The sequence below is a fragment of the Labrus mixtus genome, chromosome 22 (assembly GCF_963584025.1).
Source record: "Labrus mixtus chromosome 22, fLabMix1.1, whole genome shotgun sequence".
In the NCBI taxonomy this organism is placed as follows: Eukaryota; Metazoa; Chordata; class Actinopteri; order Labriformes; family Labridae; genus Labrus; species Labrus mixtus.
The window spans coordinates 15,290,863-15,309,460 of record NC_083633.1 but is presented as its reverse complement, the minus strand read 5'-3'; the positions used below and the strand labels follow the sequence as shown (position 1 = coordinate 15,309,460).

Genomic DNA, 18,598 nt, shown 5'->3' with positions numbered 1-18,598 from the left:
GATATACATGCGATACATATTGGCGATCAATTGATAAACAGTTTATGTGTATATATGGTCTCCTCACTTCACAAGAAAACCCAAATGTGCCTGTCGGTGTGTTTCTTTGTCTAGCCTCAGGACCAGCAGCCCTGCTGGTTTTTAATTTAAGCAGGATGAAATCTAATCCAATCAGGATTTGTTTTACACCTGGGGTTCCACATCAATGCAATTAAGTGCAACTAACTGTGTCACCTCATAGCTGTCACATGAATGATACTGCATATTTGTCTCCCTAGTTGTGACTGCAAATGTGATTGCCTTCAGAAGGGAAACAACTTTGTCACGAGTACCCAAACTGCCTTTTGAAATGAATACTTGAGCTGCACTAATGCCCATGTCTTTAAGCCTAAGTCTGTAATTCTTTTTAGTTGTACTTCCAGTCTTTTTTTTTGTTAAAATCTTACATGTGTTGATCTGACATTAAGTAGCCATTGTGGAGAAGCTTTGTGTCTGCTTTTCGGAGCTGGACAATGGGCTAAATCTCATGTTATCCACACACTGATTAGTCTGACCCAGTTGGGTTGTTTGGTTGGTTTTGGTACTGGGATCATCTTCGAGTCGTCACATTTACTGACATTCAATTTGCCTACCTGAAATTATGGAGTAGGTCAACTGAAGGCCTGAAAAGATATGATTTAATTACTGTTCTCTGCATTTCATTTACATGGTGCAATCCCATATGAATTTCCCTTTAGTTTCCTTTAGAATCAGTTTTGTAGTACTACTGAGCCTGTGAGATTAAAATGGTTACAGTATCTGAGTAAATAAAACGGACGGCTTTCATTACAAATTACGAGGATTTATTTTTGATACAGCAATTAAACAACAGACAGGCCAAACAAAAAGATACTGTTGGTTGCAATAGGGAAAAGAATGATTCAACTTTTTTTTCTTTCTTACATCTGGCTAATCTAGGGACTCCAGTTAGGTCTTAATTGCTCTCTTTTATTATGAGGCTCTACTGAAGGAGAATGTGGTCTCTAAGTATGTGGGGCTGTTTGTGCAGACTGCAATATCTTAACATTATGATATACACAAAGATATTTAGGTTCCACAAAAAATGTCTTTGTTGAACCACCTGCTTTTCCTGTTGTCCACTATGTGATGCCAACATTTTCCTTTTTTAGCTTGCCAATGTTGTCATTTTGAACAAGTTAGCTGTTAGCATAATGGCATTGAGCTTAAAGCCTGACTGCAGACTGAGAGTCTTGTTTAACTCTGTTACTTTTGCATTACAAACAATCATGGAATTACAATGGAAAATGTTTGCAGTACACCTCAAGCACTCCTTTTACCTTTGCTTCATTGTCCCATTCTGTAGCCAGACTACATATCTTGTACTATGTGAAGCTAATAGTGACAGAACTAGCTTTTATGTCTTCTTTATACCTTTTCCTGAAACACCTCTTTTTCTTATTTGAATGAACAGAAGCTCCAGGCAGCACATAAGGTACTCCTGTATATCTCAGCTTTACATTCCTTTAGAACGCCCTTGGTAGGAGGGTGGGCTCAGTGGGTTGATAATGTTCCCCTGGTCAGCACACTATGCCATGAATAAGTCATCTCTCACCAGGACACAGCCCTCAAGTTCAAATGATTGAGATTTCACTTGCCCGCTGCAGCACAGGAATGACTACCACAGTAGCAATTCCGATGCATATTATAGCAGCGAGGTTTAATGGGATGAAGGAGAAGCAGTGGTGGTGGGAGTATTTTTAATGCCACCCCCCCCCCCCCCCCCCCCCCCCCCCCCCCGACCTACAATCATACACTCAATAATCTTCCCCCGGCGGGAGGAAGATATTCACCCTGATGGGAGCATTTGTGTTCCCCTCTCTTCCTTTCTTTCTCAGGTACACTCAGTGTGCCTGGTTTGTCTCTCACTGTCTGAGGTCATAGTAATGAACATTTCATTTTTCAATCATTTCATGTGATTTATTGTTAAAAACTCTCTGGGGCAAAGTGGGGCTACATGAAGAGGGATAGTGCCCTTTTATTCTCCTGTGTTTTGTTAACGTATTTATTCCGCCCGCTGTCACTGTCTTTAGGACCATAAGCTCATAGTTATTCACATCATCGTGTTGTGAAAATTACAAGCCCGCCAAATGCCCGAGCGATTCACCGCCACACTTTTCATTAAAATAAGCCCACAGAAAAGAATGAAGAGCACAAAAGGAAAGGGGAGATAGGGAGAGGCGGGGAGGGAGGGAGGGAGGAGGCGGGGGAGACAGTGAAAGAGTCTTTCCATCAGCAGGAGTTCTCATAAATATTGTAATTGTGTGGCTATAGAAAACGAGCTGTTGTGAGCCACTGTGCTGTGATTGACTTTGAGTGAATGCTGTCTCACCTTTTGAATGAATTGAACATGAACGAGTGTGACAGAAAAGAGAAAAAATAATGGCCTTTGTGAATTTGACATGCAAGACATTTGATTCCTGCAGGGCTGCATGAGAAAAAAAAAACCACACAAAAATCCCATCTTCCTTTTCTTTTTTTACCTGTGTAGATCTTCCAGCGCTATTATGTGCCGATGTCTGCTGACATGTTCACATTTTTTGCCTCGGATATTAAAACATGAACTTTAGGAACCCCATGAGATCTCTGTTGATGCAATGGAGTGCAGTATTTCACCATACCTGAGGTAAATTAACCAAAACAACCAGCTAAGAAGCCAAGAAGAAGTCCAGTCACTCTTCCTCGGCAAGCTCGCCTCCTAATACGGCTCACATTTGTTCAGAACCCCTCCAATGTCAGGGAGCCTCGGGCATGAGTAATTGCCTGAATGAAGCTCCAATCACCAACTGTCTCCTCTCTCCTGCAGGGCTCAAACTTCACACCACTCTGGCGTGTTATTCTCACAATCAAGACCTAAATCCTGGTGAGTAACGGACACAGAACAAGACACAGAGACAATTCTTCACTTGTGTGTTTTAAAAATAGACTATCTGTCCCCTTCTCAACAGTGTCACACTATCAAAGAGTTGTTTGGTACATTTTCTTCAACAGTGCCCCAAGAGTTTAAAAGTTAATGGCTGTCTGGAGGGCAGGGAAAAAACACATCAAAAATTTAAACACTCAAGCTTCCTCTTGTGTTCAACAGCAGTGTGACATCCTGAAACATGTAATTCATATAACACTAGGACATGTTTCTACATGTTTTACTGCAAGTGGCTCAACTGTTTCCTTGAAAGCATTAGACACAGTGAGTCAATAAAGCAGTGATGAGGAATGAAACCCATTAATAAACCAATTAGGAACAAAATGGTCATATAACATGTTTCTTGGATATATGTGCACCTACTAAACTACTGTTTAAATCACCTTGAAATAATAACATCTTACATCATGTGCAAAGTTCACACAGAGAATTAAGAAAAAAATATCTTTTTAAATTCTGTCCCTGAAGGAGTCATTGTTGACTTATGAAAGGTATGATCTCCTTGCTTATTGTGTGGTAGCTTACAAACTTTCCCAAACCAATAATTATAAGAAAAGCCGCTACAACAACAATAAAAAGGTCGTAATTTGTCCAGAAGGACAATCAGAAGAAAGAGGGCAAAAAAGTCTGACTGGAGCTGCTCAGACTTTTATTGTTTGGTGCTCCATTTGATTACATGTTGACTGTTGTTTTTGTTTTTTATTGTTTATTAATACTACTGTGGAGACAGCTAAATGTAATGCAGCACTTGGAGTGCCAGACAACTTGCCAAAGGGGACGATAAAAAAATGCACCGTACCGCACCGTACCGCACCGCACCATACCGTACCTCCCTTTCATTATTGTTGCAACCAAGCGGAAGCAAATAGTTTAAAACCAATTAAAATATGAAATATATGTAATCTAGAGAGTTCAATAGAGGGCAACAAATATAAAAGTGAAGCAGATGAATGCTTGTCATTGTGGTGGGTCTTAGAAGTCTTAGCTAATATGGGCTGCAAATTGCTTAAGAAACGTCTCATGCAAAATTGATCACATCTCTTTCTGACTAATTCAGAATCTGATTCCTTATGCCCTTTGATATAATTTCATCCATATTTAAATCTCTCCAGTCTTAATCGTTTGCTGTCATGATATCAGAGCATAATTCAAGAACTAAAATTCAAAAAGGAGTCACAATCTTTAGATTTCAGCCAAGTTTCTTCATCTTATAAATGGTAGAACAACCTTTGCCCAGGTCACTTCACTCCTGTGAGAGCAACACAAACCATTCATTTTTGGGATTCTAGCCAATTTAGCATCAAATAGATTCGATTCAGAGCTTTTTAAAAGCACAAGTTAGAGAACCCATATGAAATCCTGTTTAGTTCTGGCACACGCTGATTAATTCAAAGATGCTTGTCAAGGTCCCATAGGTTTTGAAGCGATGATCATTTACATTGTAGATTTTTACTGAATATCCCTCTGATGATGAACATACAGTCCTATAACACATATAGATAGAAATCAGATAAATACACCCACACTCATAAAAAACAGACACATTAAGAGTCTGACATACAAGGGTGCATTGGTGTAATATAAATGCACATACATACATAGACATTACCATATCTTTGCAGGCAGAGTAAGAACAAGTGTTTTGATGTTTACATGCTCCTCCTTGGATCCTTGGAGACGTAATTCTTAATTATTTTAATATCCATGGCTGTGGGCTCATACAAGGCTTCATGTCTGTGCTAAACGTCTGTGCCCTGCGCACCGCATGACAATTAGCACCTTACATAACCACAAGCCAGCCACACACCCACATGTGTGTGAGCAGAAAAGGCGCATGTACACTCACACACATTCAAATGCAGGAAATGGACACACAAATATGAGTAAAAAACATCAACATACAAATTACAAACCCACTTTTACGCCTTCTTCCATCCTGTGGGGACATTCCAGTTGAATTACTTCATACCCTTGTCGCATAAAAACTACAAATTCATATCTTTAAATCGCTTTCTGTGTGAATATGTTTATCCTATCTATATAAATGACCACCAGCAGCCCAAATAGATTGGAATACACCTTGCAAAAGAATACACTTTTCTTGCCCTGGGCCATGCATGTGTGTCCTTGGCGATTTGCTGCGGTAATGGCTGAGGTAAAGACATGTTTGACTTTCTAAACACAAACAGTGTAGCCCATCACAAACACCAAACTGAGAGCTGTGTATGCGGCGCCCAGTCTCACCCTTGCCCCAGGCCAGCCATCAGCATATTAACCCAAGCGCCTGTGCATATATGTTTTTCAATGTATGGGTGCATGTTTGTATTACCCAAGCACCTCAGCATTTGCTGGCATCCTGTCTGTGATTGTCGTGAAGGCGCAATCACCCCTTCTGAGAGGATTCCAATCAGTTTACTTTGATAAGCAGAATGAATCTGAGCTCGATGGTCTGAGATAGAGGTAGAAGGAGAAGGGAGAATGATGGTTGAGAGGCAGGCAGAGGTAATAAAAAGAGGAGGAAACGGAGGTGGGGACAAGAGGAAATGGTGAGACAGACCTGAGAAAAGACATTAAGAGACCATGCGGCTACCTCTGGCGTTGAAAAATGAAGCCAATGTGAAAGAGACACAAAATGCCTTTGCTTGGGTGTCCACTTGAGTCTGGCTGCAAAAGACAAGATAACCCCCTTAACACCAATGTCATCGTCCATTTATTTAGCATGCAGAAACAAACATGTTTACAGCCTGGTGCAAAATTGTGCAAGTTTTGGTCCCTGTAGCTCATTTTACAATTGCTAAAATTTGTATTGGGGGTATTTTTTAACCCATCTTGTTTGAGTAGATAAATTGATACATGCATAACTTGCATAATTTTGGACATGGCTGATTTGTTGGAGTGTTTATACAGACTACAGTTAAGAAAGACAGTGTAAACCCCCTCCTCCTGCCACCCCCTCTTAAAAAAAAAAAAAAAAAGCAGGAAGGAGATCTGCTTGGTTCCCCTGGTGATCTGAGTCATTGGCTGGATTTTCTGCTATGTTTGTCTTGATTAGTCTCGCTGCAAGACTATGAAGTGTGTTTGATGTAGCAGGAAACTAATATTAGATGTATAAAAAACTTCCAATTTACCCTGGGAGCTGTTGCATACATCTTCCTTTTTTCCAGGTGAAAACTTACATAAGACCCGTGTGTGTGCACGCATGTTCATCATGTGCTTATCCTCAGTTATAAAACCCTGTCTTACCTTTAACCAGGGTATCTGCAGTCAAAAGCTCCCATTGCTATTTTGGTTCACCAATAACTTTTCAGAAAATTGGATCCAGGAATAAAGAATTGAATGTGATGAGCAGCACAGACGAAGCAATCCGCAGGCCCTGAAAGAACGTATTTACAGGAAAGTGACAGATCAAATCCAATTGCCTCTTCTCTGACTTTAGACACTGCCTTATTCACGTCAAAGAGGTAGGAGTTTAATGAGGTTTTGACTGCCGGATGAGTTTTTCGCGGATGAATGACTTACAGAACGTAGAGGCAACTGCGGTGTGCGACTCAAGAGTGCGGCAAGGATGATTCTGTGTGAGTACAGCATGAACACGCTCGCACTGAAAGAGAAAAGCCCATGATTCTGGGCAACACAAAGTAAGATAAAAAATAAACAGTTTTTCTGTGATTTGTTGCTCACTGAAAGGTGTGTTGACTCTCTCATGCCTTCAAATAGGAGTTGTATTATGTATGGTGCCTATGAATGTGAGGCCTGTGATCTGATTCTCAGCAGTATTTGTCTCTGGTAAACAACGCGCTGGTCTTTCCTCCACATCTTTGTCCGACTAGAAGCTTACTGTCAGCCAGCTACCCCCAAATAGGATTGTCTTTGTCTGAGAAAAAAACTGAAGTTGCACAGCAAAGCCAGACACCCAGAACAACAACAAAGGATAAGGACACAAAGTGAAAATAACTTGCCTTTGACGCCCACCCTCTTCTCTTCTCCCTCTCTTCACTGCTTTGCTTTCAAGCCCAACATAAAGTAGCTCTAATAGGAAATCTGCTCAGCCTCTTCATCCTTTCAGAATTATTTTTTTCCCAGACTGAATTATTATTACGTTCTGCCTACTGCTGCATTCTTTGACCAAGAGCAGGGGTAAGAATAAGAAAACTTTATCTCATACATCTACATTCAAACTCGCCTTTTGAAAGGTTTTTTTTAAGGGCTCTCGAAAGTTTAATCTACATCATCGGCAAAGCAGAAATATTTAATCTTTGTCATCTAATGGGTCTTGACACTTGAATGTTTTTACATATATTGTGCAGCTGAGTGTTTCTGGCCTTGCAAAAACATTTGAAATGCAAATCAGTGTTTCAAATGAAGCAGGCCCTTTCATATTTAGCACACATATTATCTAATCGCTATTTGATTTCACATGCAGGGGCATATCTAAGTGAAATCAAATAATCTTTTTAAGCTCCACCACTAGCCCAAACATTAGCCATTGGATTCTAAGGCGGGGGGCTGAGTTGACTACTAATGTGCTGCCAATTGAGATCTTAAGTGTCCTTTCACACTCTAATCAAATTGATAAGGTGGTCCCACTGCAAGGGCAATCTGGCTGTCCTCTGCTTTGAAAATCCTTAGCCTTTAGTTTCTCTATCTCTCCTCTCTCTCTATAATCTCTCTCTGCGAGTCACTTCAATTCAATTTTGGTTTGATACAATTCAATTACGTTTGAATTACATTCATGCTCGTGGCTTTTAATGCTAAAACAATGGGATTGCAAATAATAATAACATATACCGCCAAATAAATATTCCCTGAAAATGAATGAAATGAAATGAAGCAATAAATTAAATATAAATACACTTTCATACATGTCTTTGCAAAAATGCATACTCTCATATTGGGATTTAAAGTAGTGTATGGAGATATATTCCTATTTTAAAGGCTTTTCTTAAAGCAGCTGCAATCCTATCTATATATTAAAAACTCTAGAAGGGATGAGTGGAATTGATGGACTTAAAGATCATGTTAGCCTGTCTCTGGCGTTCCCTCATCTTTTTGGTGCGTTTTAGTGTCTTTCAGCTAGTTTAGTTTTTTGGCCTATACATGTACTGATTATTTTCACTTTACAACTGGACAGGTTTTGTTGTCAGCCACAGTGGACTGATTCTGTAACGAAAAGTTTTTAAAGCAACAAATGAGCAACTTGTGTGTAAACACAGTGCAATTGGTTTGATAAAAAAATATGTTCTTATAGAAATTTTTAAAATAGGCGAGCCCATATAGAGCCTACAGTCCTTGAGGCATCGGCTGCAGATCCTCAGCCGTTTGATGCATGTCTACTCCACTCTCTCCTAACTACATATCCGATCTTTTTTCAGCTGTCATAAAAAAGGAAAAAAAGCAGTAAAACAATCTTGACAAAAAGATTACCTTCTGGAAACACTCGGAAATAAATGTTAATGTTGGCCGTATCATCTAAGGAGGTGATGAAATATTGCTGTGTTTTTGCAGCTTGTTTCCGTTGCCCTTAAGTGATCAGAAAATCCATTACTGTTTATTTAAAGAACATCAAACACAGCCTGAAACCTTCCTTCAGACTTTTGAATCTGTTGTCCGCAGCAGAGAGTTTTATAAACATCCAAATTAGGCAAATTGGCAAATAGTCAAGCCCACTTTAGACCACAATTGTCCAGGTGTGGGAAATGCTTAAAGTGCATTCAACTGCTTTCAAGCTCCTCTTTTTTTAATTCATCACCCTTTTAGTTGAGTCACTTCCTGAACCCACAAACACCTCTGAGAGTTGTCCAAAAGTGCACACTGTTATCGCCAACTGTGTGATTCATCACAACAAGGCTGCTGAGACCTCCAAAGACAGAGTTCTGAAAGAGTGAGCAGATGGGCAGGAGAAGGCTATGATAGCAGCCTTAGACATGAACATGTCGCTAAAGACTGTGACTTTTCATGATTAAGACATTTTCTTTCATGTAAAAAATTCAGAGAAAAAGGGGATTTGACAACTTAACAGTGTGTCCGATAAGTGATGTGAGGTGTTTTCATCCAGGTGTTGTTAATCACATTCTGTTTCCTCCCTCCTTCAAGACCGGACTATTTTTTGTTACAGTATACACCCCCCCCCCCCCCCCCCCACCTCTCTCTTTCCACTTCTCTTCATTTATCTCTCTATTTTCATCCGTATTTCTCTGAGGTCTACTCAGTCTCTGATCGTCTGTCTCTCTGTTGTTCTAAGATAAAGCCACCTTTCACTGTTTGAGATCAAAGAGTGAGTTTGCATAATGAAAAGAGAGAACAGTGAGAGTGGTGGGATGAAGCATGAAGAGGACAGTGGATTCAGTTGAAAAATGAAATGCTGACACTTTCCCTGAACCTTTTTTTAAGACTCTTTTTATACCCCACCCCAACCATGACCAAGTAAATCTTACAGACAGTTAGGATTTTATTCCCATTCATTGCTTCTGGTATGAATCATCTGTGAAAAAATGCTATCAAATTTGATACAACAGATTCTGCACCTTACCGTTTTTAGCATTTGCCTAAAGGCGTCCATCTTTTCTGTTTATGGGGAACATAATTTTCTTACTTAAAAAGCCAACATATGCATGGCTGAGCTAGAAATGTAAATGTTAAACACGGTTCCAGCAGAGAAAACATTTAGCCCAGTTAGCACCGACGAGGGAACTTTAAACTCCAGCCTGCATAAAATGTTCCGTCTTTGTGACTCTTCCCTGGCAGATTTAAATTCCAGCTGCTCATAAATAACAGCGTCATTTGGATCAATGGCCACTGCTGCCGCGGATATTGTTTTCAATAACAGATGTCTCAGCGAGCTCAAAAAGCGTCTCTCTCCCGGTGGTATCCTAATCGAGTTCATTGCTTCAGAGAGGAATTGTTGTACAGAAGAGGAAAATGGGAGTTGAGTCATGTAGGGAATCTGAGAATGAATTGGCAAACAAACATGGGTTAACAGGTTTTATCCTGCCGCGGTGTTTTCTATCTGTGGTACTTGGCAGGAAGTCGCAGCATGCTAATGATATTAGGATTTGTGTGGTTGCATGAGCGCTTTGTATTTTGAGGACTCCCAACAAGCAGATAACCTCAAAATATATCCAAAATTATCTGCAGAAACAAGGGGAAAAGTCTTTGTAAAGCTATTCTTTCTAAAGGTTTTTAGCATATTTACCATATGGGATTTACAATTTACTGCATATATAGATGATTTCTTTGTAATTTCCTTTACTCTATGCACGCACTATGCACATGTGATTTCAACATCTTAACCATACACAGTATTCTAAAGCAGCTGCTCTTGATACTTTTCGTTGTCCAATCTTTGTTGAATAAATTCTTTAGTTTTTAATCTTCTACATGTCAGGCATTCTGTATGGTATGTTATCTACAATTTGAAGGGATTTCACTGCAGAAGTAAAGTGTTTTTTGGTTCCTGCTCTGTAAATATGTGCTGAAGGCAGTGAGGATCATTTAGACAAGTTGGCTTCTGTCAGCAAAAGTCGCTGAGCTCAAGGTTACTGCTGTATTATTTATCCAAGACTCAGGTGGAATATGAGCCACATAAATATCTCTTCAGCCCTCTTCATAACAATAAACTCGTTCTTTATCCCGACTGAAGTAGTGTTTCTTTTTTCTTGAAGAATTTTTCATTCACATTTTACACAAATTTACAGTTTTTAAAGTGTACACAGACTCTGTATCATTTACAAAAGATGAGTCAAATCCATATCCAAGTCCCTCATCCCCCTCTCTATCCCATCTAGCAGTTGGAATTTCATCCCGCTTTAGTTTGATACTTAAACACCTGAGTTGATAAACTGGCAGGAGAACTGGTGGAAGTCAGGTTACATATTTAAGAGCAAGAAAAAGAGACTACAATAAAGTATTCAAGTAGACAAAAGGTACATAAAAATAAAGAATAAGAGAAGGAACTCAGTTGGATCTCATAACTGCTGAAGGTGAAATTTATGACATGATGTATGACTGAAGTCAAACTGTCTACCACATATATGGTCCAATATATACGGTGGTTAAAACCCTGAATAACTAACATTATAAGACTTTGATCAGTAATTCTTCAGTATGCACACTCAGTGAAAGCTAATAAAGTAATTGAGATTTTAATATTTTCTGGCAAGCTCAATCGTGGCATGATCAATTACAAAAATGCTGCAGGCAGTCAGGTATCACCAATAAACATATTGGACAGGAAAGGACGCTGCTCACACTGCCATGAGCAATATTTCATCAAGGTAGATTTAAATCTCCACTAAGCTTTATGGGTTTCAGGTTGTTTAAAATATGCTTATTTAATTTAATTTAACTGCAAATATCTCAGCTGTGACAACACTAAAACTATAATGCATCAAATAGTTTATTGAAGTAAAATAAAAATAAAAGCCACTAGACTTTGAGAGTGCTGCAATGTGTCATGACTCATTTTATTTACCATGTCAGACATCATTATGACTATATAAATATGTTACTGTATGTGTAAATGATGTAACAGATATATGTAGGCTTACAAATACTGTGTACACCCAAATTAAAATCTTTCATTGTTAAATAATAAATTGGTATTCTTAGACAAAAATGATGATGTCTAAATCTGCTGCTTGTGTATGATAAGATGGTTCTTTCTCTGCCATTGGAGGTGCTGTGAAACATATTTCCTAATTGTTATGGGCTTCTGTCAGACATTTTGGAAAGAGGAAAGTCACAAGCCTCTTAGGGCAGTGAGCAGAGAGATGATTAAGAACGTCATGTACCGAGACACATTTTTGTCCTTGGTGATGGCCTGTAGCTTCCATTACAGGGTCAAAAAGCACAACATTAAAATTAAACGTAAATGGTAATACGCAAGGACCTCTAAAACATCTGCTAGAATGACTTTCTCACTTTGTGTCCTTGTATCACTTCTGACTCCAGACGAGCTTATTTACCTTTACCTCCATGCCACTTGAACTGTGTTTGGTGCCTGCTAGCAAGTAGATGACGAGCTTTATGTGCGGCTCAGCGGAGTGGTTTATTCTCCACTCATTGGCCCTGAAGCAAGAGTGATGTGCAAAGTAATACCTGTTGTAGGATACGGCTGTTTTCCCCTAGTCCAACGCTAACATGACTCCACAGCTGAGCGCCAGGCAGCCCGTGAGAGTCACACCGCAGTGGCACCGACAGCAGCAGTTCAAAAAGAGAGAGAGAGAGAGAGGAGCTGCTCCTGTGAACGCAGTCTGACAGAATAAAAACAAGCCGCATCCAGATGCTTCATCCAAATGAGCATGAATGAGTAAAATTTCTGCACTCAGTGGTATTCTGACATCAAGACAGTTTTATGTGAAAGGAAAGGATTGCAATAGCTGTACTGCTACTCTTTCCTCATCTCCAAACATCCCCAATTCCCTTCTCCCCTATCCTCATCCCCCCTCGCTTATCTCCTTTTCTTCCTCAGTCTCCACTCTCATCTATTTTTCTCTTTCTCCCCCCCCCACTCTCTCGTGATCATCCTTTTTGCTTTTTTATTTGCTATTCCCTCAACCACGGCAGCTTAATGAGCTTCTCCCTCACTTTCCTCATTTGTCAGTGTGTCTGTCTCATCCCCCACCTTCCATTCCCATCTTTCTCCCCGATCTCAACGGGCTGCTCTTTAAAAGCACTAATAACTAGGCCTGCTAGTACATTAGCAGTCCGCCTAATAACATTAGTCCTGACAAATCTCATCCCTTGCTTTACTGCTTTTCCTACTTATGCATTTTTGATGCTATTTGTGTATTCCAGTTTGGCCCTCTGCATGTGAGCATTCTTTCTGATACGTCTTAGCATGTTTGACGGCGTGTGAACAAGTGTGTCTACATGCATGTGTGTGTCAGACCTCACGTGTCAGCTTCATTGCACTTGGTGGACGCTACTCGAGCGATTTACGACTCCTGTGGGACAAGGTATTGGCGCGGGACCGAGGGGGGGGGGGAGAGAGAGAGAAGGGTTGAGCTGTGGTGGTAGTAGAGACAATCCCCAGGCCTGCTATCAGTGAGGCAGAGTTATGGGCTGTGTTTGTAGATGCCTGAGACACTTAGAGCAGGCGCCCCCCGAGGGCAACACATGACTGCAGCGGGTGTCTCTGGATGTCGTCATCCTCTGCAGTGGTGCAAAAGTGTCCCTGCTCTGTGTATGTATATCACTCAACAACATTAGGCGAAGCTCTTTTATCAGCCTCTGACTTGATACAACACTAGAAAGTGTTTCTGGGCATCATTGTACAGGCACATGATGATTTTCAACTTCACCTCCCGTTTACACCTGGTGACCAGTAAAATTCAACTACTCTCCTCAAGTGCCTTTCAGAAATAAAATCATGGCTGTCGAACTTTCTACAACTTGATGACTCTAAAATCTGAAGTAATTGTCATCGGCCCCTCAATTTGTTTGCACACTAGGAGAACTAGCTAATTCTGTGAAGCCCTCTGCAGAAATCCTTGGGGTTATTTTTTAATCAGGATTTGTGTTTTTATCCTCAATTGAAGAAGGTTGTCCACTCCTGTTTTTACCAGCTCAGAATTATAGCCAAGGTCAAATCTCTCATGTCGTCAAAAGATCTGGAGAAACCCAATCCCCACTTTTATTTCCTCCTGCCCTGATTATTGTCATTCACTATACACCCGTCTCAGTAAAAAAATCAATCCACCACCTTACCTGTGTTGAAAAGGGCTATGCAAATAGATTATTATTAACATTATTATAATGTTCTGCACTTGAGGAATACAAATCACTGATCCTCTTTGAAGAGTCTTCTTTGAAGAATCATGAAAGATCTAAACCAGGTTTACAAAAAGGCGTATGGCTTTAAAAGAAGTCATTGATGTCATTATTTTATTGAATTTATCTTACCTTTCTTGCAATGGCAACAGCTAGGATTCATACCTAAATGGGACCACTGGAAACATGAAATAAAAAGAAAACTAAAATCAAAAGTGCCAAAAAAACAACCCATCATTGCTCTCCAATTATGCAGATCTTTTTCTTTGCTTTGATTGTTCATACACATTGAGTCAGTGTGTGAAACGCCATCGCTTCCTGAGAAAATCTGATTAGAGTCCTCTTTAACTGTTCACCTTTCACATTTGATACGCTCTCTTTTTATGTTTATCCAGTCCCCCTACCTATAGATAAAAAGATCTATTATTTACTTGACATCAGTTTTAACGAGGGATCCCATTTGGGTTTAACAGCCTCTTACAGGGGATCAGATGGATGGGGTGGAGTGTCATCGATGGTAATCAACTCTCCCCAGCCGCTTCCTGTGCCTTGAAAAGGAGGTGTGAGATCTGATGACAGGGTTTAATCACTGGCTTCCTCGACACTGAGAGGCTCTGGGTTTTTAGCTTCTCATTGAACCCTGCAGTTAAATGGTCTTGAATATTCTCTCTCGTCTCTCCTTCACACACAGATTTGGGCTGATTGTCTCACGGTCTTTTTAACAAATGTCAATGCAACGAAGCGAGCCAAAGGTCACGGAGATAATGCCATGATCTGGGATGCTAACGTCTCAACATGCACAGATTGTGAGTGCAATTGCATCTGTAGCAAAACAGCCAGAAGCCAGTGACACAGTCGGACGAAGATGGAAACAAACTATGTGTTTGGGGCGGGCTTAAAGTGTCTGACAGAAAAATCAAAGCCTTCAGTTCTTCTGACTTCACACTCCTTGTCTGTCTCTCTCAGGATTCCAGTGGGACAAACTTGCGGCTGAGTGTCAGAACCCAGTCACAGAAGAAAAAAAAAAAAAAAACCTTTCAAGACATGAGTGGGCGGCGAGTACAAGTGTGTGTGTGTTTCTGTGTGTGTGCCTTTCTGTGATACTGTTAGTGAGGCTTTTGTATTGGCACTGCAGTGTGATTTCTGACAGTAATGATGTGGGGCCCTCACAAATTGACAGACGGGAAAGGAGAGAATGAGAACAAGAATGGGACACAAGGCAAGAGGAAAATGAGAGCATCAGAGCCTGAGAGGAGAAAAAAACTGTCAAACAGTGAAGCAACAGTGGACAATAGCAGACTGGAGTTCTGTAGAATACTTGTCTTTCTCTGTCTTTCTTCTTCCGTTTTGCCTCAGGCTGTTTTTTTCCCCCTCCTGTCAATCAATCTTTCACTCCTCTATCACCATCCATCCCCTCATCTTTCAATTCAGGGTCACAGGCTGATGTTGTTTAACACAGCAGGTCAGCAGGTTCACTCTGACTGAGGAAATGGGGTTAGTTACCTTTAACCTGCTCCTGCAGACAGTCCACAGTCCAAATAAACACCATCCCCGCAATTACAGATGAGCTACCTCGCCGTCTTTCTCTTCCTGCACTCTATACTGGTTTAGAAAATACACCCGTTAATCCATTTAATCTGCCAGGAAAACATTCCATTTTCTTTCTTTCCTGGGAAGAGTCTGAAAGCCTCCTTGTGGACACTTCCATTGTAGTTCAGGTGGAATGGTTTAATGGGGAATTCTTCACAATGGCGCCATTGACATGACTGAGATTAATAGAGGACCCATGGAAGGCAATAGAGTAACTTTACCATAACAATGGCTGCTATCCATCAGTAACACAGCCCAATTGCATGTTTGTATGAAATAATCCATTACCGGCAACAAAGAGGAACGCCACAGGACAGCTCTCCTCCTCGAGTGTATTCCTGAGGATCTCGAGACAGAAACATGTCCCCGACAAGGACACTTGTATACCCCCGACTTGCTTCGTCGCCTTGTTTCATGCAGATTACTGCACTGCTTTGGTTGTAACGTCCATAGGTGTAATGGATTAGCTTGTCCTACTGCATTATCAGGCGTGTCTATGCACATGAGGTGTGCACATATGACCTCATATGATCATACATAAGCATTAGGATGAAAAATGGCACCCACCCCCCACTGAAACTAAGCTAAATGGCACCTCTCCTGACATTGGATCCCCCTGCTGCTTCTTCCTCCAATCCACAAGATCCTATAGAGGCTACAGTATCGCATCAAGTAAGTAGAGAACTGGAGATTGATAGGTGATGGTGGAATTCTTCTTCTTCAGGTCGGAGACTTTAATTTATGTTAAAAGGATTACTTACATACTTGAACACAAATTTTATTTTGTGACAAACTCAGTCTAATCTGGTTTGATGAGGAGAAAATAAAACTTCAACTAATCAGACTTTCACCGGTGTTTTTAATAAGGCAGGCAGTGTCATGTGATGCATTTTTTGGATTACATTTTACATAAATAACCTTGCCAGCGCTTCAAGTGGATGCCAGTTTGTTTACACTGGAGAAGAGGCTTACATGCAGGAAGCCGTGTGTGTTTACTGGGTTCGGGGGTTGTCTTTTGGAGAGGGTTTCCGTCTGTGAGGTGCCTGGGCTCTGGAGAGCTCTTAATGAGTGCTGATCGTGTTAGGCATGGCATCAGGAGAAAAAGGCGCTTTCGTTGCTATATCCTCATACACAGACCTCCATGTGCTAACAGAGGCACAAGCTACACATGCAGATCATTGCATTTAAGCATGTTGTAACACCCACCACATATGTGCTCACATCTCTGTTGGCTGCCAAAACCATCATAACTGTTTTCGATCCCTCAATCCTTCAAATGATTATTTTTTGTGCCTCGTTTGAGGTGCGTGTATCTAAAAGGGGAATAGTGAACCTTTTATATCCCTACAAATCCCCCCAATCCTTTTTCCCATGGCCCTTTTCTACTTATATCTCATACCAACCTCCTCCTCCAGCTTGTATCTCCCATTTACTGTCGATCTCTATCTGTGCTCACTTTGCTTCATCTCTCTCCTCGTTTGTCTTTCTAGTGCTGTTGTCTTTTCTCTCCCCCCCCCCCCCCCCCCCCCCCCCCCCTTCTCGCTCTCCCTCTCATTATCAGAATACTTCAATTTTTCGTCTATATCCAATTGTTTCTGTAATTTCACCAATATGATGTGGGGTAAAGGTTTGAAGAAAAAAAAAAACCCTGAGAACCAGAATCTCTAGGGGTTTTCTTCCAGTTGTTGCTGGAGACCCACAATGCATCTGTTTCCCTAAACGCCGGTGCCCAAAGTAATTAAAATGTTGCTGGAACAAGTGAAGTCCTTGAACCTCCGCCTCTCTCAATCCTCCTCTCTCCCTGTTGCCATGGTGCTCCAGGCAACCAGTACAACGTGTGGTAAGCCACCCGCCACAGCGTTCCATTACAGAATGAGAGCTGCTGCTTTTGCACTCTCTCAATTTCTCTCTCGCTCTGACTCTCTCCCTCTCTGTATCGCTCTTGTGAAAGTGTGTCATGATTTTCACTCGGTGGCCCCCACCTCCTCGACTTCAAACCTGGCAGCACAACTCATGCTTATTTAAGCCCTCATTTCCAAAGACCAACATTATCTTAACCTTATCACGGCTAAAAGGTTGACTCAGTATGCATGCTCGGAATTGCAATCCAATTAACAAGTTTAAACTTAGAAAAATAAAGCAGACTGTGTTCCATGCAGAAATACCCCACGGGCTCTTATTCAGCGTGCCAGGTCACTTCTTGTCCATTTGGATTTATTTGGTTACAGTGTTTTGCACAGCTAAATAAAGAAACAGTGAAGTTCTCAGTTGGTAATGAGACATTGTAGAAGAAGATTCTGCGTTTCACTGTAGCGCTCCAGAAAGACCACAGTGTGCCTCCTCAGTACACATCCAAAATTACAAGTAACAGCAGATAGCAGCAGTTACGGTACATTTTCAGTAAATTTAATAAGGCAAAGGACATATATTCAAAATGATTCACTTTGTACTAAAATATGAATAATTAAACTTCTCAGACAGAGAGAATTTGATATATTACCCTGCTTCTAATAAAAAGCCTCCGTCATATAAAGGCCTTGTACTTCCTGCAGTTTAGTAAATAAAAGCCCTGGTGAATATTAGAGTATTTACGGTAAATGATTCTCATTATTTTCATCCCTTCAAACCATGAAAAGAAGCACATGTATTCCTGTTTTTCTCTCTCACTTTTTTAATAAGCTTTTTCATTTTATTTCTTTACCTACCTTTACAGTTAAGGCTTAAACAAAGCAATGACATATTTATTATTTGTCCTTTCCTTAAATGTAATTGTGACGTTACACCCTTGACTGCATACAATGCATCTGTTGATTTATAGGTAAACTTGACCCCTCTATTATCACATACCTCTGTTCCTTTCAGTGCCCTGTAAAACCATTGGGCACTGCTGCGCCTACATGGACTGATGACTTTGCAAAGGTAGCGCCTCTAATGAGCTGACATCAGCAACCCATGAGCATGCAGCTACATAAGGGATCCAGCACCCATAAGATAAAATACACAGCCATTTACCCCGTGACCTACTTTGACCTGAGAACATCACTCTTCAAACATCCACAAAGCACATGACTCATCATCCCCTCCAAAGCAGCATCTAATTAACTCCAGTACTGCATCCGTGTGTGTATGGATGCTGGCAGTGAGAAGGGCCTGAAACTCTAACAGTTCTGGGCAGGCTTTATGCTTCTTGGAGTTAGATTCTGGCGACGTAGCCAAGCCTGCTTCTGTGGTGTTTTATGGCAGAGCTTGGAATCTAGA

General features: G+C 40.8%; 1 long non-coding RNA gene across 1 annotated transcript in view; it reads left to right on the top strand.

Annotated features, from left to right (window-relative positions):
* Positions 1 to 18,598, top strand: part of LOC132956746 (uncharacterized) — a 166,278-nt gene that overhangs the window by 48,982 nt on the left and 98,698 nt on the right. Inside the window, exon 2 of the long non-coding RNA XR_009666083.1 lies at positions 2,864 to 2,920. This is a non-coding gene — a long non-coding RNA (uncharacterized LOC132956746). The remainder of the gene's footprint in view (positions 1 to 2,863; positions 2,921 to 18,598) is intronic.